This window comes from Acipenser ruthenus, chromosome 32, assembly GCF_902713425.1.
Source record: "Acipenser ruthenus chromosome 32, fAciRut3.2 maternal haplotype, whole genome shotgun sequence".
NCBI lineage: Eukaryota > Metazoa > Chordata > Actinopteri > Acipenseriformes > Acipenseridae > Acipenser > Acipenser ruthenus.
The window spans coordinates 7639228-7659571 of NC_081220.1; the positions used below are offsets into that span (position 1 = coordinate 7639228).

Here is a 20344-nt window from a genome sequence, read left to right on the forward strand (position 1 = left end):
CATCTCCGACATCATCTTAAACGCCTTAACTCTCAAATACCAATTTTCACTGCATTCAGCAGCTCTCTGCTCTCTATAGCAGGCCATTGCACACTACTGACAGCATTCCATCGTTTCTCTGTTTCCGTCTGTCCTAAACGGAGGGGGTTCTCTGTTTTTGTCTCTCCTAAACGGACCCGAGACACATTTCCAAAGCTCTCCACGCTGCCCAGCTGACAGCTTAGCTGCCTGAGGATGCCGCACTGAGTTGCGAAGGATCTGTCCTTTTGTCCTGTTGGTCCCCTTCCTGTCTCTTGTTCCACTAAATGCCCAGCAGCCAGAGGATGCTGCCTGACCCGTCGGGAGCGAGTGTCAGATTGTTGTATGTTATGTGTTTAAACTTTGCTCTTTCTCTCTCACTTTTACGTCACCCCTCTCAAGCCCTCGTAGGCAACCAGTGAAATGTGAGGTGATGTGAATAGAGTCAAATACATTGCATCATTCTGCAGTAACATTGCAGCAGTAACTGTAGGTTTATCATCATAATGAAAACACATTACACATGACCACAGTTCTGTAACAAAATGACAATAACAAAGACGTTGCCATACCGGGAGTCGAACCCGGGCCACCTGGGTGAAAACCAGGAATCCTAACCGCTAGAACATATGGGAAGCTGATTAACAAGCTCCTGGACATGCAACAGTAGCTAGTATACAGCACAATGATGGTAAAAAACCACTAATTCATTACAAACACGTTACAAATTAAAGCAAACTTCAAGCCATTTATATTTATTCTCAATTAACACAAACTCTTCAATTGCTAAAAAATATAAAAAAATCTCCCTTTGTGCTTCTCGGAAGGCATACGATGGAGGGCGCACTGCAGTTTTTCAGTCTGCGGGAATATTACAAATTAGCAGACTGCTTTAAAATACACATGTAGGGCGGGCGACTCTGTTACAAATAATTGTCACTCTTTGTATTTATCTCCATAATGCGCCGGGACAAAATACGCAGATACTTTAAAATTATTTGGAGAATGCGGGCATCGATCCCGCTACTTCTCGCATGCGAAGCGAGCGCTCTACCATTTGAGCTAATTCCCCTCGAATTATGTCATGATGATGTAATGACAAGTGTAAAAAAAGAAACAGATTGAAGCCAACCCACGAAAGTAAGATTCTTTATTTCAATATCGGTATAGCTTTAAAGGATGCACGCATTTTACAATAGCAATTGCTATATGACAATGACCAATAAGAAATTGTGTTGCAATACTTTATACAATGTGAACAGAATCAGACATTGCTCCGTTGCCTCGAAAAAACATCTACAATTTGTATTTAATAAGGACGCCCAACGTGGGGCTCGAACCCACGACCCTGAGATTAAGAGTCTCATGCTCTACCGACTGAGCTAGCCGGGCTGTCGGGAGAAAGTTTCTTTCTTTGAGGCGGGCTGAGAGAGGAAGTACCGAAAGGTGCGTGGGACCTGAGATTCGGTGTGCTGCTGCTGTAGATGAGTGTTTTGGAGACGCGCTGTGTCTGTGTCTGCGCTGTTACAGCCGTGTGAGTATATTCCAAAAGTAAAGTGTTGGATAATTCGAGAGCTAGTCTGTTGAATAAAGCTCTGAGACGTGTTGTTAAATCCCGGTCTCATCAATTTTGTTTTGTTAGATTAAAAGTGTTCAAGCAGCAGGTAAATGTCCCCACACCTTTTGGTTCTGTTTACTTATGCTACACCGCTGCTAAACCTCAACGTTGCTGCTAATTATCTTAACTAAACTTGTATTGTTGTTGAATTGCTCTAATATAGTTAAACCTGTAATGTTGCAGCTAGCGTTCCCTAATACTGTTAAAACTTGTGTGTATTAACAATCTGGCTTTTGTTGTTGTACCCTTGCTGCGAAGAGCTGTTTCCAATCACCTAGCACTCTTAAAGAGAAGTGTAATCGCTGCTATATGTTGGTCTAATACCCCATGATTTTAAAATGAGGCTATTGGCTGGCTTTATTCAATTTCCCCTCCTTGTTTTTAGTACAACTTTAATACATTTTATTGTTAGTTATTTGAACTGATTTATGTGAATCATGGATCATTTTAATAAAGCTTTGTGAATTGTTATTCTGCCTTTGTCATTCTGTTGCCATTCCTATTCCAAACCTTTTAATTAATTTTTAGTAGTGTCGGTATTAGGACTCTCACTGGGTGTCACTGGGTGTGGCTGCTACAATCCCATATAGAATGCGACAAAACAGGTCGCCCTCCTTCATATAAACAGAAAAAGAATAAGTACACACACGAGTTGATTTACTGCAGCGTCAGACATCGGAGGTTCAGCAGTGTACTGCAATGTTGTAAAAAGACGTGTCTAATTCAGGATGGTTGAGCGAGCTATGGCGCTGCGTTCAGATCACAGTTACCCTGGAAGCGTGGGTTCGAATTCCATTTCTGACAGCTCTGTTTGTTCATTAACCACTCAGCCACGGCTACATGCTCTCACGGTTTTCCGTGAAAACAGCCGTATTATTGTCAAAAGAAGCAAACGACACCCGCAGTAATGCTGCAGATGGCAGTATAGGCTAAATAATGAACCCAAGTCAAATGCCTTTGTTGAAACTCTATCAGATTTGTACAAGTCAAGCACACGTGGGAAATAATAATACAATATCCTTTCTGCCAACGTTCATAATAATGAATACATCCTTATTTCAAAATACGTAGCTATTTAACTGATCTTTTCAAAACACCCCCATCCACAAAAACAAAGTAGTTATTTATTTCAACTGAAAAACTGACTTGCTTCATGGCTGCTGCCAGAGCACTCGAGAATGTTCTGGCTAGCGTGAGCGGACTAAGCAGATAACAAGATCTACAAAATATCACATGCCAATAAAACTTACCATAATTATGTTCATTTTATTATTATTTATTTAGCAGACGCCTTTATCCGTGGCGACTTACAGAGACTAGGGTGTGTGAACTATGCATCAGCTGTAGAGTCACTTACATTTACATCTCACCCGAAAAACGGAGCACAAGGAGGTTAAGTGACTTGCTCAGGGTCACACAATGAGTCAGTGGCTCAGGTGGGATTTGTACCGGGGGACCTCCTGGTTACAAGCCCTTTATCTTTAACCACTGGACCACACAGCCTCCTATAACAAAATCACACCCCAGATGGGACTCGAAACTAAAATCCTTGGATTAGAAAGCCAGTGCCTTATCCATTAGGCCACAATGGCTGACACGAAAAGCACTTTTGGTAGTAATAAAGAAAGTGGGAACAATAGTATCGTGGTTTACTACATCATATCCAAGCCATCGTTGGTGTTCAAACACAGCAGAGTGTTACATTGGGAAAGGGCCGTACTTGTCAGTACGTATTTGACATTCATGTGGGAAGATTTAAGATTGTGAAGAAGTTTAAATATGCTGCGTATTTGCGCATTGGGAACCTTACATAATTAGGTTTTTGATTAATGCCACTTTCTTACGGACAGTAATCAAGGTGACGATACAAGACCAGAGCCAATAAAGCAGTTATTTTCCTGTCCTTTCATTACCATATTCTAGTGTGCTTGTTCAGAATATGCGTGAATCGTGAAAACGTCTTGCGAATATGTGAACAAAGCCAGCATTCACTTTATTGATCACCATGTGGATTAACCGCTATTGCAACACACATGATTGTGTTAAAGATGATAATAGACTTTTAATGTACACGTTTTAGAGCTAAACGTTTGTTGAGACAGTTCAAGCGCTGTAGCAGTGTTTAACTATTTCCTGGATGTTTGCCTTTTGGTCTTACTCTGGAAAAAGTAATAATAATAATAAAAAGTAGGCAAAACCATTTTTTGAGAAACCGCATTTGGGAGAAAAACGAACAGTTTGGAAACACATTTGCAAAGGCATTGGATTCTATTGTGGTGTTTCCGAACTGTTGAACGTTTCTCATTACATGCAGGTTTACTGGCTTGACAAAAAGGCGATTGACGAAAAGAATGCTGTCTCTTGAGCAAAATCTCGTCAAGCTGAAATAGCTCAGTTGGGAGAGCGTTAGACTGTAACGGTCCCTGCTTCGATACCGGGTTTTTGTAAACAGCACGACTGGGTTATTTTTTTCTTAATTAATTTTTTGAATTAAAAAAACAGCACATTTTTTCTTTAGTGTAATTGGAGGAAATAAAAACGTATTATAGTGCCATTTTCTAATGCGATAAAGAAATGCAAAAAGCATCATCTCTGCGTGGGCTTGAAACACCAAAATTTCGATTAACAGCCGAACGTGCTAACCGATTATGGTGCTTTATTAGATAACACCCTAGGAGCTCAACAGAACAGTGTGTATGCATAGAGCTAAAATGGAAACCAAATATACACGATTCAAATGGGAATCGTATTCAGATTTTAAGCACAAATTTGATAGACTTCACAGTGCAAAGGAGGAAGGCAGACAATGCAAATGAGGCAACTGGCTCCTACTTTTTAAATCATACGAGAAACTTGAACCCAATTAAGCTTTTAACCACCTGCAGTTTGGAATGAGTTTGAAATGTTGTTGTAACACCTCACTGGGCAACAGCAATTGCATTATATGACAGCTCCTGTTTATTTGTCAGCGGCACAGCTACCGGTGCCACTCAGAGTTGGAGGGAGACGGTCGGCCACTTGCCCATAAAACAGTACTTTCCGGGTTCATTTCTATAGTGATTTGCCAGCGAAATGCGTTTTTAAAGTGTTTGGACTCGCTATCCACGAGGAAGAGTGAGAGTGTTCACTTTTGAGCGTGAAGGAAGCAGTGAGTGTTGTTTTTTGGCCAACTGCTCCCTGTTATTGATGACCTCTCCAGTGTTCCTTAGGGGGCTGGAGGAAGCGGACACGTTCTGAGTGGGTATCTTGCCTAAAGGTACGCAAGACGAACTACAGTTGCATAGCACTGCTGCTTTTTCGAGGATTGATTAAAACTATCAATCTGACTGAAAACACGGATCACATTAATTGTGATCGGTTTGATACCAATAGGCTTATATAGCAAGTATTGTGTATAGACAATGTCATATACACAGAAATGAACACGGACAGTGTTTATTAAGGGCTGACTCATTGAAACGTTCGAGAGATCTCGGTGTACTGGACAAATATACTGGATTTTTTACCATGTCTTAATTGTGCCGCCTGTGATAATGCGTTTGAAACTAGAGATAATGTGAGATAATGTCTGTTACTGGTGGATAGTTTACAAATGTACTCAATTATGTTACAACTTTTGTGTCTACGAAACATATCTGTAACATTTATGTAATGCCTGTGTGTTTTTTTCATGAAGTTAATTTGCTAACAGACTGATTTGTTCTGATTTGTTTCTAACCGTGAAGCGATCGCTCTGTTTGCCTTATATTTTCTGTCTGTAAGAGGAGTGTCCTTGTGATCCCATATAGAATGCAACGAAACAGGTCGCCCTCCTTAATATAAACAGATAAAGAATAAGTTCACGCACACACCAGGTGATTTACTGTAGCGTCAGACATTGGAGGTTTAGCAGTGTACTGCAGTGTTGTGCAAAGTCGTCGGTGTAAGTCAGGATGGCAGAGCGGTCTAAGGCACTGCGTTCAGGTCGCAGTCTCTCTGGAGGCGTGGGTTCGAATCCCACTCTGACAAGTCTGTTTGTTTATTTATTTCTTAAAACGTCCACCGAATGCTTGGTAATTTGATTTGTTTTTCTTGTTAGTATTCAAATCACAAGGTCGTTAAATGAGAGAAAGTCACCGCAAGCCTGCACCTCACCACATCCTTCACACTGTTAAACTGCCTCATTATGACGAGGCCTCTAATTATGCCTTTCCAATACTTTGAATGTGTTATTGTTCAGTTTAACATGAGAACATCTTGGTAGAACACATAATGTCCGCAGGACTTATTTTCCTCGGGTTCTAGTATCAAGTTTTGAGTGTGTGGCCGGTTAGCTCAGTTGGTTAGAGCGTGGTGCTAATAACGCCAAGGTCGCGGGTTCGATCCCCGTACGGGCCATGGCTTTTCTTCTTTAAAGAAACCACAGCATTTGTAATGGTGCCAAAATGAACAATCTTTAACAAAATGAACCGAAGCGGTATGAAGTACAACCAGTAATATTTCAGACTTGCTGAGCTTTAAACATGTATTAACAATGAACACATACAATCAATTAAAAACAAAGCTTACGTAGCCGGCAGGATTCGAACCTGCGCGGGGAAACCCCAATGGATTTCAAGTCCATCGCCTTAACCACTCGGCCACGACTACATGCTCACAAGGTTAGTTGTGAAAATATCCAAAAGAAGTAAAAGGCTCCCGCAGTAATGCTGTAGATGGCAGTATAGGCTAACTAATGAACCCAAGTCAAATGCCTTTGTTGAAACTCTGTCAGATTTGTACAAGGCAAGCACACGTGGGAAAAGTGAATACAATATACTTTCTGTTAACGTTCATAATAATGAATACATCTTTCTTTCAAAATACGTAGCTTTTTAACTGATCTTTTCAAAACACCCCCATCCACAAAAACAAAGTAGTTATTTATTTCAACTGAAAAACTGACTTGCTTCATGGCTGCTGCCAGAGCACTCGAGAACGTTCTGGCTAGCGTGAGCGGACTAAGCAGATAACAAGATCTACAAAATATCACATGCCAATAAAACTTACCATAATTATGTTCATTTTATTATTATTTATTTAGCAGACGCCTTTATCCGTGGAGACTTACAGAGACTAGGGTGTGTGAACTATGCATCAGCTGTAGAGTCACTTACATTTACATCTCACCCGAAAAACGGAGCACAAGGAGATTAAGTGACTTGCTCAGGGTCACACAATGAGTCAGTGGCTGAGGTGGGATTTGTGCCGGGGGACCTCCTGGTTACAAGCCCTTTATCTTTAACCACTGGACCACACAGCCTCCTATAACAAAATCAGTCCCCAGATGGGACTCGAAACCACAATCCATGGCTTAGAAAGCCAGTGCCTTAGCCATTAGGCCACAAGGGCTGACACGAAAAGCTCATTTGGTAGTAATAAAGAAAGTGGGAACAATAGTATCGTGGTTTAATACATCATATCCAAGCCATCGTTGGTGTTCAAACACAGCAGAGTGTTACATTGGGAAAGGGACGTACTTGTCAGTACGTATTTGACATTCATGTGGGAAGATTTAAGATTGTGAAGAAGTTTAAATATGCTGCGTATTTGCGCATTGGGAACCTTACATAATTAGGTTTTTGATTAATGCCACTTTCTTACAGACAGTAATCAAGGTGACGATACAAGACCAGAGCCAATAAAGCAGTTATTTTCCTGTCCTTTCATTACCATATTCTAGTGTGCTTGTTCAGAATATGCGTGAATCGTGAAAACGTCTTGCGAATATGTGAACAAAGCCAGCATTCACTTTATTGATCACCATGTGGATTAACCGCTATTGGAACACAGATGATTGTGTTAAAGATGTTAATAGACTTTTAATGTACACGTTTTAGAGCTAAACGTTTGTTGAGACAGTTCAAGCGCTGTAGCAGTGTTTAACTATTTCCTGGATGTTTGCCTTTTGGTCTTACTCTGGAAAAAGTAATAATAATAATAAAAAGTAGGCAAAACCATTTTTTGAGACTCCGCATTTGGGAGAAAAACTAACAGTTTGGAAACACATTTGCAAAGGCATTGGATTCTATTGTGGTGTTTCCGAACTGTTGAACGTTTCTCATTACATGCAGGTTTACTGGCTTGACAAAAAGGCGATTGACGAAAAGAATGCTGTCTCGATAGCAACATCGCGTCAAGCTGAAATAGCTCAGTTGGGAGAGCGTTAGACTGTAACGGTCCCTGCTTCGATACCGGGTTTTTGTATACAGAACGACTAGGGTTATTTGTTCTTAATTAATTTTTTTATTAAAAAAACAGCACACTTTTTCTTTAGTGTAATTGGAGGAAATAAAAACGTATTATAGTGTCATTTTCTAATGCGATAAAGAAATGCAAAAAGCATCATCTCTGCGTGGGCTTGAAACACCAAAATTTCGATTAACAGCCGAACGTGCTAACCGATTATGGTGTTTTATTAGATAACACCCTGGGAGCTCAACAGAACAGTGTGTATGCATAGAGCTAAAATGGAAACCAAATATACACGATTCAAATGGGAATCATATTCAGATTTTAAGCACAAATTTGATAGACTTCACAGTGCAAAGGAGGAAGGCAGACAATGCAAATGAGGCAACTGGCTCCTACTTTTTAAATCATACGAGAAACTTGAACCCAATTAAGCTTTTAACCGCCTGCAGTTTGGAATGAGTTTGAAATGTTGTTGTAACACCTCACTGGGCAACAGCAATTGCATTGTATGAAAGTTCCTGTTAATTTCTCAGCGGCACAGCTACCGGTGCCACTCAGAGTTGGAGGGAGACGGTCGGCCACTTGCCCATAAAACAATACTTTCAGGGATCATTTCTATAGCGATTTGCTAGCGAAATGCGTTTTTAAAGTGTTTGGACTCGCTATCCACGAGGAAGAGTGAGAGTGTTCACTTTTGGCGTGAAGGAGGCAGTGAGTGTTGTTTTTTGGCCAACTGCTCCCTGTTATTGATGACCCCTCCAGTGTTCCTTAGGGGGCTGGAGGAAGCGGACACGTTCTGAGTGGGTATCTTGCCTAAAGGTACGCAAGACGAACTGCAAAGCACTGCTGCTTTTTCGACGATTGATTAAAACTATCAATCTGACTGAAAACACGGATCACATTAAATGTGATCGGTTTGATACCAATAGGCTTACATGGCAGGTATTGTGTATTGACAATGTCATATACACAGAAATGAACACGGACAGTGTTTATTAAGGGCTGACTCATTGAAACGTTCGAGAGATCTCGATGTACTGGACAAATATACTGGATTTTTTCCATGTCGTAATTGTGCCGCCTGTGATGTTTGAAACTAGAGATAATGTGAGATAATGTCTGTTACTGGCGGATAGTTTACAAATGTACTCAATTATGTTACAACTTTTGTGTCTACGAAACATATCTGTAACATTTATGTAATGCCTGTGTGGTTTTTTCATGAAGTTAATTTGCTAACAGACTGTTCTGATTTGTTTCTAACCGTGAAGCGATCGCTCTGTTTGCCGTATATTTTCTGTCTGTAAGAGGAGTGTCCTTGTGATCCCATATAGAATGCGACGAAACAGGTCGCCCTCCTTAATATAAACAGATAAAGAATAAGTTCACGCACACACAAGGTGATTTACTGTAGCGTCAGGCATTGGAGGTTCAGCAGTGTTCTGCAGTGTTGTGGAAAGTCGTCAGTGTAAGTCAGGATGGCCGAGCGGTCTAAGGCGCTGCGTTCAGGTCGCAGTCTCTCTGGAGGCGTGGGTTCGAATCCCACTTCTGACAAATGTGTTTGTTTATTTATTTCTTAAAACGTCCACCGAATGCTTGGTAATTTGATTTGTTTTTCTTGTTAGTATTCAAATCACAAGGTCGTTAAATGAGAGAAAGTCACCGCAAGCCTGCACCTCACCACATCCTTCACACTGTTAAACTGCCTCATTATGACGAGGCCTCTAAATATGCCTTTCCAATACTTTGAATGTGTTATTGTTCAGTTTAACATGAGAACATCTTGGTAGCACATAATGTCCGCAGGACTTATTTTCCTCGGCTTCTAGTATCAAGTTTTGAGTGTGTGGCCGGTTAGCTCAGTTGGTTAGAGCGTGGTGCTAATAACGCCAAGGTCGCGGGTTCGATCCCCGTACGGGCCATGGCTTTTCTTCTTTAAAGAAACCACAGCATTTGTAATGGTGCCAAAATGAACATTCTTTAACAAAAGGAACCGAAGCGATATGAGCTACAACCAGTAATATTTCAGACTTCCTGAGCTTTAAACATGTATTAACAATGAACACATACAATCAATTAAAAACAAAGCTTACGTAGTCGGCAGGATTCGAACCTGCGCGGGGAAACCCCAATGGATTTCAAGTACATCGCCTTAACCACTCGGCCACGACTACATGCTCGCCCGGTTAGTTGTGAAAATATCCAAAAGAAGTAAACGGCTCCCGCAGTAATGCTGTAGATGGCAGTATAGGCTAACTAATGAACCCAAGTCAAATGCCTTTGTTGAAACTCTGTCAGATTTGTACAAGGCAAGCACACGTGGGAAAATTAAATACAATATACTTTCTCTTAACGTTCATAATAATGAATACATCTTTATTTCAAAATACGTAGCTATTTAACTGATCTTTTCAAAACACCCCCATCCACAAAAACAAAGTAGTTATTTATTTCAACTGAAAAACTGACTTGCTTCATGGCTGCTGCCAGAGCACTTGAGAACGTTCTGGCTAGCGTGAGCAGACTAAGCAGATAACAAGATCTACAAAATATCACATGCCAATAAAACTTACCATAATTATGTTCATTTTATTACTATTTATTTAGCAGACGCCTTTATCCGTGGCGACTTACAGAGACTAGGGTGTGTGAACTATGCATCAGCTGTAGAGTCACTTACATTTACATCTCACCCGAAAAACGGAGCACAAGGAGGTTAAGTGACTTGCTCAGGGTCACACAATGAGTCAGTGGCTCAGGTGGGATTTGTACCGGGAGACCTCCTGGTTACAAGCCCTTTATCTTTAACCACTGGACCACACAGCCTCCTAAAACAAAATCAGACCCCAGATGGGACTCGAAACCACAATCCACGGCTTAGAAAGCCAGTGCCTTATCCATTAGGCCACAAGGGCTGACACGAAAAGCTCATTTGGTAGTAATAAAGAAAGTGGGAACAATAGTATCGTGGTTTAATACATCATATCCAAGCCATCGTTGGTGTTCAAACACAGCAGAGTGTTACATTGGGAAAGGGCCGTACTTGTCAGTACTTATTTGACATTCATGTGGGAAGATTTAAGATCGTGAAGAAGTTTAAATATGCTGCGTATTTGCGCATTGGGAACCTTACATAATTAGGTTTTTGATTAATGCCACTTTCTTACAGACAGTAATCAAGGTGACGATACAAGACCAGAGCCAATAAAGCAGTTATTTTCCTGACCTTTCATTACCATATTCTACTGTGCTTGTTCAGAATATGCGTGAATCGTGAAAACGTCTTGAGAATATGTGAACAAAGCCAGCATTCACTTTATTGATCACCATGTGGATTAGCCGCTATTGGAACACAGATGATTGTGTTAAAGAGGTTAATAGACTTTTAATGTACACGTTTTAGAGCTAAACGTTTGTTGAGACAGTTCAAGCGCTGTAGCAGTGTTTAACTATTTCCTGGATGTTTGCCTTTTGGTCTTACTCTGGAAAAAGTAATAATAATAATAAAAAGTAGGCAAAACCATTTTTTGAGAAACCGCATTTGGGAGAAAAACTAACAGTTTGGAAACACTTTTGCAAAGGCATTGGATTCTATTGTGCTGTTTCCGAACTGTTGAACGTTTCTCATTACATGCAGGTTTACTGGCTTGACAAAAAGGCGATTGACGAAAAGAATGCTGTCTCGATAGCAACATCGCGTCAAGCTGAAATAGCTCAGTTGGGAGAGCGTTAGACTGTAACGGTCCCTGCTTCGATACCGGGTTTTTGTAAACAGCACGACTAGGCTTATTTTTTCTTAATTAATTTTTTGAATTAAAAAAACAGCACACTTTTTCTTTAGTGTAATTGGAGGAAATAAAAACGTATTATAGTGCCATTTTCTAATGCGATTAAGAAATGCAAAAAGCATCATCCCTGCGTGGGCTTGAAACACCAACCTTTCGATTAACAGCCGAACGTGCTAACCGATTATGGTGTTTTATTGGATAACACCCTGGGAGCTCAACAGAACAGTGTGTATGCATATTGCTAAAATGGAAACCAAATATACACGATTCAAATGGGAATCGTATTCAGATTTTAAGCACAAATTTGATAGACTTCACAGTGCAAAGGAGGAAGGCAGACAATGCAAATGAGGCAACTGGCTCCTACTTTTTAAATCATATGAGAAACTTGAACCCAATTAAGCTTTTAACCGCCTGCAGTTTGGAATGAGTTTGAAATGTTGTTGTAACACCTCACTGGGCAACAGCAATTGCATTATATGAAAGCTCCTGTTAATTTCTCAGCGGCACAGCTACCGGTGCCACTCAGAGTTGGAGGGAGACGGTCGGCCACTTGCCCATAAAACAATACTTTCCGGGATCATTTCTATAGCGATTTGCCAGCGAAATGCGTTTATAAAGTGTTTGGACTCGCTATCCACGAGGAAGAGTGAGAGTGTTCGCATTTGAGCGTGAAGGAGACAGTGAGTGTTGTTTTTGGCCAACTGCTCGCTGTTATTGGTGACTCCTCCAGTGTTTCTTAGGGGGCAGGAGGAAGCGGACACGTTCTGAGTGGGTATCTTACCAAAAGGTACGCAAGACGAACTACAGTTGCAAAGCACTGCTGATTTTTCGATGATTGATTAAAACTATCAATCTGACTGAAAACACGGATCACATTAATTGTGATCGGTTTGATACCAATAGGCTTACATGACAGGTATTGTGTATAGACAATGTCATATAAACAGAAATGAACACGGACAGTGTTTTTTTTAAGGGCTGACTCATTTTAATGTTCGATTTTTTACATGTCGTAATTGTGCCGCCTGTGATATTGCATTTGAAACTAGAGATAATGTGAGATAATGTCTGTTACTGGCGGATAGTTTACAAATGTACTCAATTATGTTACAACTTTTGTGTCTACGAAACATATCTGTAACATTTAGGTAATGCCTGTGTGTTTTTTTCATGAAGTTAATTTGCTAACAGACTGTTCTGATTTGTTTCTAACCGTGAAGCGATCGCTCTGTTTGCCGTATATTTTCTGTCTGTAAGAGGAGTGTCCTTGTGATCCCATATAGAATGCGACGAAACAGGTCGCCCACCATAATATAAAGAGAAAAAGAATAAGTTCACACACACACCAGGTGATTTACTGCAGCGTCAGACATTGGAGGTTCAGCAGTGTACTGCAGTGTTGGGCAAAGTCGTCGGTGTAAGTCAGGATGGCCGAGCGGTCTAAGGCGCTGCGTTCAGGTCGCAGTCTCTCTGGAGGCGTGGGTTCGAATCCCACTTCTGACAAATCTTTTTTGTTCATTTATTTCCTAAAACGTCCACTGAATGCTTGGTAATTTGATTTGTTTTTCTTTTTAGTATTCAAATCACAAGGTTGTTAAATGAGAGAAAGTCACCGCAAGCCTGCACCTCACCACATCCTTCACACTGTTAAACTGCCTCATTATGACGAGGCCTCTAATTATGCCTTTCCGATACTTTGAATGTGTTATTATTCAGTTTAACATGAGAACATCTTAGTAGAACAATCATAATGTCCGCAGGACTTATTTTCCTTGGCTTCTAGTAACAAGCTTTGAGTGTGTGGCCGGTTAGCTCAGTTGGTTAGAGCGTGGTGCTAATAACGCCAAGGTCGCCGGTTCGATCCCCGTACGGGCCATGGCTTTTCTTCTTTAAGGAAACCACAGCATTTGTAATGGTGCCAAAATGAACAATCTTTAACAAAATGAACCGAAGCGATATGAAGTACAACCAGTAATATTTCAGACGTCCTGATATTTAAACATGTATTAACAATGAACACATACAATCAATTAAAAACAAAGCTTACGTAGTCGGCAGGATTCGAACCTGCGCGGGGAAACCCCAATGTTTTCAAGTCCATCGCCTTAACCACTCGGCCACGACTACATGCTCGCACGGTTAGTTGTGAAAATATCCAAAAGAAGTAAAAGGCTCCCGCAGTAATGCTGTAGATGGCAGTATAGGCTAACTAATGAACCGAAGACAAATGCCTTTGTTGAAACTCTGTCAGATTTGTACAAGGCAAGCACACGTGGGAAAAGTAAATACAATATACTTTCTGTTAACGTTCATAATAATGAATACATCTTTATTTCAAAATACGTAGCTATTTAACTGATCTTTTCAAAACACCCCCATCCTCAAAAACAAAGTATTTATTTATTTCAACTGAAAAACTGACTTGCTTCATGGCTGCTGCCAGAGCACTCGAGAACGTTCTGGCTAGCGTGAGCGGACTAAGCAGATAACAAGATCTACAAAATATCACATGCCAATAAAACTTACCATAATTATGTTCATTTTATTATTATTTATTTAGCAGACGCCTTTATCCGTGGCGACTTACAGAGACTAGGGTGTGTGAACTATGCATCAGCTGTAGAGTCACTTACATTTACATCTCACCCGAAAAACGGAGCACAAGGAGGTTAAGTGACTTGCTCAGGGTCACACAATGAGTCAGTGGCTGAGGTGAGATTTGTACCGGGGGACCTCCTGGTTACAAGCCCTTTATCTTTAACCACTGGACCACACAGCCTCCTATAACAAAATCACACCCCACATGGGACTCAAAACCACAATCCATGGCTTAGAAAGCCAGTGCCTTAGCCATTAGGCCACAAGGTCTGACACGAAAAGCACATTTGGTAGTAATAAAGAAAGTGGAAACAATAGTATCGTGGTTTAATACATCATATCCAAGCCATCGTTGGTGTTCAAACACAGCAGAGTGTTACATTGGGAAAGGGCCGTACTTGTCAGTACGTATTTGACATTCATTTGGGAAGATTTAAGATTGTGAAGAAGTTTAAATATGCTGCGTATTTGCGCATTGGGAACCTTACATAATTAGGTTTTTGATTAATGCCACTTTCTTACAGACAGTAATCAAGGTGACGATACAAGACCAGGGCCAATAAAGCAGTTATTTTCCTGTCCTTTCATTACCATATTCTAGTGTGCTTGTTCAGAATATGTGTGAATCGTGAAAACGTCTTGCGAATATGTGAACAAAGCCATTATTCACTTTATTGATCACCATTTGGATTAACCGCTATTGGAACACAGATGATTGTGTTAAAGATGTTAATAGACTTTTAATGTACACGTTCCCTTTCAAGTCGAAAATAACCATCAAGGTATGGGACATTGCCGTCAGCAGTAGGGATTGGCTGAGCTTTATGTCAAAGCTGCCGATAGGCCTCCGCGCAACCTGCCGTGTAAGCCCGCCCCCCTCGGAGCTTACTATACGCAGCGCACGGAGAGTCACTTCCTCTTTTGCCTTCAGCCTCAGTAGCGGTAGGAATTAGAGCTATTTAACTGATTGTACTCACTAAAGCTTAGGCTTGAGAAGCTGGTTAATCCCCTTCTCCAAGTTTATTTCAGTTATACTCTCCGGAGTTATTATTATTATATTATTATTATTATTATTGTTATTGTATTATTATTGAGGATTATATATTGTTTTACTTTATATATTCCTTCTTGCTTTGCTTCGGCATCGCGTTCTTCGTGGTCTCCCCGTCTTTCCTCTGTTCTTATAATTTATTGTGTTGGGTTTTTGTATTTTATTGTGTATATATATATTTGTTATATATATATTGTATATATTTTGTCTTTCGGACGCGTGTTGCGTTGGCCTTGGCCCACGCGCATTTTGCATCCTCGGTCTAGCTTAGGCTAGACCTAGCTAGACCGTGTGTGTGTGCGTGTAGTCTGCTCTGCAGTGTTCCCACCCGCGGCGCATTCCCGCCACGTGGTATTGCACTACACTCTTACCTTCTGCAGCGGCCAAAAAAAAAAAAAATTCCCTTCACTATACAGAGGAAGACAACCACCAACGTGCAAAATCCCCAGCACCTTCAGGTAGGTATTGCACAGCATCAGACGCCGTAACAGCAAGCGTCTCCGCTTGGCGGGTCAGCTGACGCTTAGGCGTCCGTGCTAGCGTTCCAAACTCGGTACTCGCGCTTCGGCGCTCGCGCTCCGGCGCTTTTGGTGTCAGCGCTTGTGCGCTTGGTGCAGCGCTTCGCCGCTTTGTGCAGCGCTTCTGCGCTTGGTGCTTAGTGCTTCTGCACTTGGGGCTCAGTGCTCGACGCTCGACGCTTCGGCGCTCGGTGCTCGACGCTCGGTGCTCGACGCTTAGGCGCTCGGTGCTCGGCGCCTCGACGCACGCACCCTCGACGCACGCACCTCGGCACTCGGTGCTCGACGCCTCGACGCGCACACCCTCGACGTTTGACGCACGCACCTCGGTGCTCGACGCTTCGGCGCTCGACGCACGCACTTCAGGTGCTTGACGCTGGTGTCCGACGCTTTGGCGTTCGACGCACACACCTCGCGTTTAACGCGACAGTGCTCGACGCACACTCTTGGTGCTTGGCGTCAATACTAGACGCTTCGGCGTTCTACTATGTCTGGGTTCCACCGTTGCGTGACCTGTCAGGCCAAGTTGCCTGCTAGCGACCCTCATGAGGACTGCGTCGCATGCTTGGGGCCGGACCATGCCACATCTGCCCTGGCAGATAGGGCATACTGCCAGCTATGTGCAGGGTTTCAGACACGCACCCTTCACCAGAGAGCTAGGAAGGCGGTTGGAGGTCGTTCCCCATCCTCGGGCTCGTTCCACACCGTCTCGGCCCCACCATCATCCCCACCGTGTCGCTGCCGGCGACGTCTCAGCTCCCTCTGAGCCCATCTTCCCAGCTTACAGCTGGTCAGAGGTCTCCAATTAGACGTGCTCGGGAACGTTCCGGCAGTCCCTCCCCTCGCGGGGCTCGCCCCCGTCGGGAGTCTCGATCCAGATCTCGATCGCCTCGCCGGAGAAGGGGTAGGCGCTATCAGGACACATCTGGGGTGGCTGAGCTCACCTCCAAGATGTCGCAGTTTATGGAGCTCATGATGGGACAATAATCCTTCCTCATGACCCTAGCGAATGTGGCGCCTCGGGCCCCAGAGATGGTAACAGGACCCAGCACTAGTCAGCCGATGGTTCCTCCACCAGTGCCCCAGGAAGTAGAGTGGGACGCCGATGCTGTCTCAAGGGACGCATCTGACGCAGACCCGCTCTTTGAAGACACTGAGGTGGCATCCCAGCACTCTGGGCAGGACGACCCTGAAATGTTGGATACTAATGACCCTATCTGGTCAGTGGTGGAGAGGGCAGCCCGTCACTTGGGCGTGGACTGGCCTGCGTTAGAGCCAACACGGCGCTCTCTATTTGAGTTGCCATCGGCTCCGCCACTTCAGTCCAGGATGCTCCCGGCATTCCCGGATTTTATTAAGGAGGTGCAGTCCACCTGGGGAGCTCCGGCCTCCGCCCCTGCGACTTCTCGCAAGGCTTCGGCTTTCACCATGCACGGGGCGAGCGAAGCTGGGTTAGCGTCTTTTCCACCAGTGGGCGCCGCGTTCGCCGCGCTAGTAAAGGCGGCGACATTATCGGGGCTGGCTAAGGACCCTTCCTGCCCTAACAGGCAGTGTAGGACTACGGAGGCCCACCTAAAAAAGGGTTATGCCGCGGCTACAGAGGCAGTTAGACTGTCTAACGTGGCCAGCCTCCTGACAGTCTACCAGGCGGCGCTGATTCGCGACCTGCCTGAGTCCCCATCCGTCGGACTTAGAACCGAGCTGGGTGCAGTTGCGCAGCTTTTGGTTAAGCTGGCTCAGCTGAATGTGCGAGCACAGGGCAGGAGCATTGCTTCCCTTGTGGTGGCAAGGAGGCAGCTCTGGCTCTCTCAGGCCAGGGTACAGGAGCCTGATAAGGCCCCGTTGCTAGATGCTCCTATATCACCGGGGCACACGTTTGGCCCAGCGGTGGAGGAGATGCTGCAACGCTCCGTCAAGGCGCGTGAGGCGTCGAAGCAGTTGGCTAAGATGTGGCCAAGCAAGCCTTTCCAGCCAAGGCAGCCGCAGGAGCGCCAATGGCGCAGGGCGCCGCCGCAGCAGCAAGCGCACCCACAGGGCAGTAAAACCGTCCCTTTGGGGGTTTAAGCACGCAGCCAACCCGCGTTTGCAAGACCGCAGCGCGGAGGGTGGCGCCCCAGAGGAGGTAGCAGACCACGCCCTCGTGGCTCTGGTCAGGCCCCTCGTGAGCGAGCGCAGCCTAAGCAGCCCTGAGAAACCCCGGCAGCCGTTAACCCACCCCTAAACTGTTCCACAGCTCCTATTCTGGCAACAATGCACCAATGACATCTGGGTGCGCAAAACTATACTCACCGGGTACACCCTTCAATTCCGGTTAACCCCCCCCCCCCCCTTCAGGGGAGTGGTGGTAACTGCAGTGAAGGACTCGGTTCAGTCCTCAGCTCTAAATGCAGAAATACAGGCATTGCTCAAGAAGCGTGCCATTCAACTAGTAGACCCTGCTCTGACCGACCAGGGGTTCTACTCCAAGTACTTCCTAGTGCCAAAAAAGGACGGCGGGCTCCGCCCTATTTTAGATCTGCGACTACTGAACAAATACCTATGGGTGTTGTCGTTCAAGATGCTTACGCACAGGCACATTGTCCAGTCTGTCCGGCAAGGCAACTGGTTTACCACCGTAGACCTCACAGATGCATACTTTAACGTTCCCATCTGTCCAGGTCACAGGAAGTACCTACGTTTCGCATTTCAGAGCAGGGTCTACGAGTTTTGTGTCCTGCCATTCGGCCTGTCTCTAGCTCCTCTAACCTTTTCGAAGTGTATGGACGCCATTTTAGCCCCATTGCGGGCTCAAGGTATCCGACTGCTGAACTATCTGGACGACTGGCTCGTCTGCGCGCAGTCAAAGGAGCAGTTGGCACAGCACACAGTGATGGTTACAGACCATCTTCAGCGGCTAGGTCTGAAGGTCAATTCAGAAAAGAGCCGCCTTGTGCCGAGCCAACAGACCGAATTCTTGGGTCTGCATCTGGACTCTGTGTCCATGGAAGCGACCCTGTCGACACAAAGAGTTGCCTCACTGGAGCGGTGTCTCTCCCTATTCAGGTTGAGAGAAACAGTCAGCATGGAGCTCTGTCAGCGCATGCTGGGGTTGATGGCTGCCGCCTCGCAAGCCCTTCCTTTGGGCTTACTACACCAGAGACCTCTGCAGGCCTGGTTCAATGCCTTCGCGTTGCATCCGCAGAGAGACAAACACCGCAGGTTGAGGGTATCCCGAACCTGCTGGGAAGCACTGCGCTGGTGGAAAGTTCCGTCGAACATCCGCCAGGGCGTATGCTTGGGTCCCATCTTCCGAAGGGAGGTTATTACGACCGACGCTTCCAACCAGGGTTGGGGAGCAGTCTGGAACGGGTCGGGGACTCGCGGAGTGTGGTCAGGACCCTGGAGGTCGGCCCACATCAATACTTTGGAACTTCTTGCCAGTGCTTCTAGGCAAGCACGTGTTAGTGCGGTCCGACAACACCACGGTAGTGGTGTATATCAACCGCCAGGGTGGCTTGCGGTCCCCCGGTCTTCACCGGATGGTAACACGGCTATTGCTTTGGGCTCAACCGCGTTTAGCCTCTCTGCGGGCGGTTCACCTACCGGGCAGAGTCAATTACGCAGCGGATCTCCTGTCCAGAGGAGGTCCTCTTGCAGGCGAATGGCGTCTTCACCCTCGGGTGGTGGAGCGCATTTGGGACTGGTTCGGCACAGCGCAAGTCGATCTCTTCGCTTCGCGAGAGACCACGCACTGCCCCCTATGGTTCTCGGTGAAGGACCTCGACAGCCCCCTAGGAGTCGATGCACTGGCTAACGAATGGCCGCCAGGGCTCCTGTATGCATTTCCACCGATTTCGATGCTCCCCGCCTTCTTGGAGAAGGTCAGGGTAGAGCAATCGACAGTGATCCTGATCGCTCCTCGGTGGCCTCGGAGGATATGGTTCCCGAGTCTAGTGCAGTTGTTGCACTGTCGCCCGAGGGAGCTCCCTCTGCGAGCGGACCTGTTGTCCCAAGCCCAAGGAGGGCTATGGCACCCGAAACCCAAGCTCATGCAGCTATGGGCTTGGCCCCTGAGCGGGAGCGCCTGTCAGCCTTAGGGCTTTCAACGGCGGTTATATCCACCATTCAGAGTGCGAGAGCGCCCTCTACTCGGTCGCAATATGCGTATAAGTGGCAATTATTTCAGAGTTGGTGTCTGGCTGAGGGCCATGACCCGGTCTCCTGCCCTATGGCAGTGATATTACAGTTTCTGCAGAAGCTGTTAGATGAGGGTAAGTCTCCCTCTACACTTAAAGTGTATTTGGCCGCTATTTCGGCTTGCCATGTACGCATTGACGGGTTATCACCTGGTTGCCATTTCCTGGCATCTCAGTTCCTAAAGGGCGCAAGACGCTTGCGGCCTCCAAGGTCGACCAGTTTACCGTCATGGAGCCCTGATGTGGTGCTAGAAGCCCTTTCCAAGGCACCGTTCGAGCCTCTCCACAGTGTGGATATGAAGTTCGTGTCTATTAAGACTGCGTTTTTGCTGTCAGTGGTATCAGCAAAACGTGTGGGCGAG

The 20344-nt window shown here is 44.8% G+C and overlaps 12 non-coding genes across 12 annotated transcripts; 8 read left to right on the forward strand and 4 right to left on the reverse strand.

The window, feature by feature from the left end:
• Positions 1–1337: 1337 nt before the first annotated feature.
• Positions 1338–1410, reverse strand: trnak-cuu (transfer RNA lysine (anticodon CUU)). Its single transcript has one exon. It is a non-coding gene; the product is annotated as a tRNA-Lys (tRNA).
• Positions 1411–4662: 3252 nt separating this feature from the next.
• On the forward strand, positions 4663–4878 carry LOC131703390 (small nucleolar RNA U3). The gene has a single exon (XR_009309853.1). It is a non-coding gene; the product is annotated as a small nucleolar RNA U3 (small nucleolar RNA).
• A 1061-nt stretch (positions 4879–5939) lies between these two features.
• On the forward strand, positions 5940–6013 carry trnai-aau (transfer RNA isoleucine (anticodon AAU)). Its single transcript has one exon. It is a non-coding gene; the product is annotated as a tRNA-Ile (tRNA).
• A 170-nt stretch (positions 6014–6183) lies between these two features.
• trnas-uga (transfer RNA serine (anticodon UGA)) lies at positions 6184–6265 on the reverse strand. The gene has a single exon. It is a non-coding gene; the product is annotated as a tRNA-Ser (tRNA).
• A 2174-nt stretch (positions 6266–8439) lies between these two features.
• LOC131703420 (small nucleolar RNA U3) lies at positions 8440–8654 on the forward strand. The gene has a single exon (XR_009309878.1). It is a non-coding gene; the product is annotated as a small nucleolar RNA U3 (small nucleolar RNA).
• Positions 8655–9321: 667 nt separating this feature from the next.
• Positions 9322–9403, forward strand: trnal-cag (transfer RNA leucine (anticodon CAG)). The gene has a single exon. It is a non-coding gene; the product is annotated as a tRNA-Leu (tRNA).
• A 294-nt stretch (positions 9404–9697) lies between these two features.
• trnai-aau (transfer RNA isoleucine (anticodon AAU)) lies at positions 9698–9771 on the forward strand. Its single transcript has one exon. It is a non-coding gene; the product is annotated as a tRNA-Ile (tRNA).
• Positions 9772–9941: 170 nt separating this feature from the next.
• trnas-uga (transfer RNA serine (anticodon UGA)) lies at positions 9942–10023 on the reverse strand. Its single transcript has one exon. It is a non-coding gene; the product is annotated as a tRNA-Ser (tRNA).
• Positions 10024–12198: 2175 nt separating this feature from the next.
• On the forward strand, positions 12199–12413 carry LOC131703424 (small nucleolar RNA U3). Its single transcript, XR_009309882.1, has one exon. It is a non-coding gene; the product is annotated as a small nucleolar RNA U3 (small nucleolar RNA).
• A 648-nt stretch (positions 12414–13061) lies between these two features.
• Positions 13062–13143, forward strand: trnal-cag (transfer RNA leucine (anticodon CAG)). The gene has a single exon. It is a non-coding gene; the product is annotated as a tRNA-Leu (tRNA).
• A 299-nt stretch (positions 13144–13442) lies between these two features.
• trnai-aau (transfer RNA isoleucine (anticodon AAU)) lies at positions 13443–13516 on the forward strand. The gene has a single exon. It is a non-coding gene; the product is annotated as a tRNA-Ile (tRNA).
• Positions 13517–13686: 170 nt separating this feature from the next.
• Positions 13687–13767, reverse strand: trnas-uga (transfer RNA serine (anticodon UGA)). The gene has a single exon. It is a non-coding gene; the product is annotated as a tRNA-Ser (tRNA).
• Between the last annotated feature and the right edge of the window lie 6577 nt (positions 13768–20344).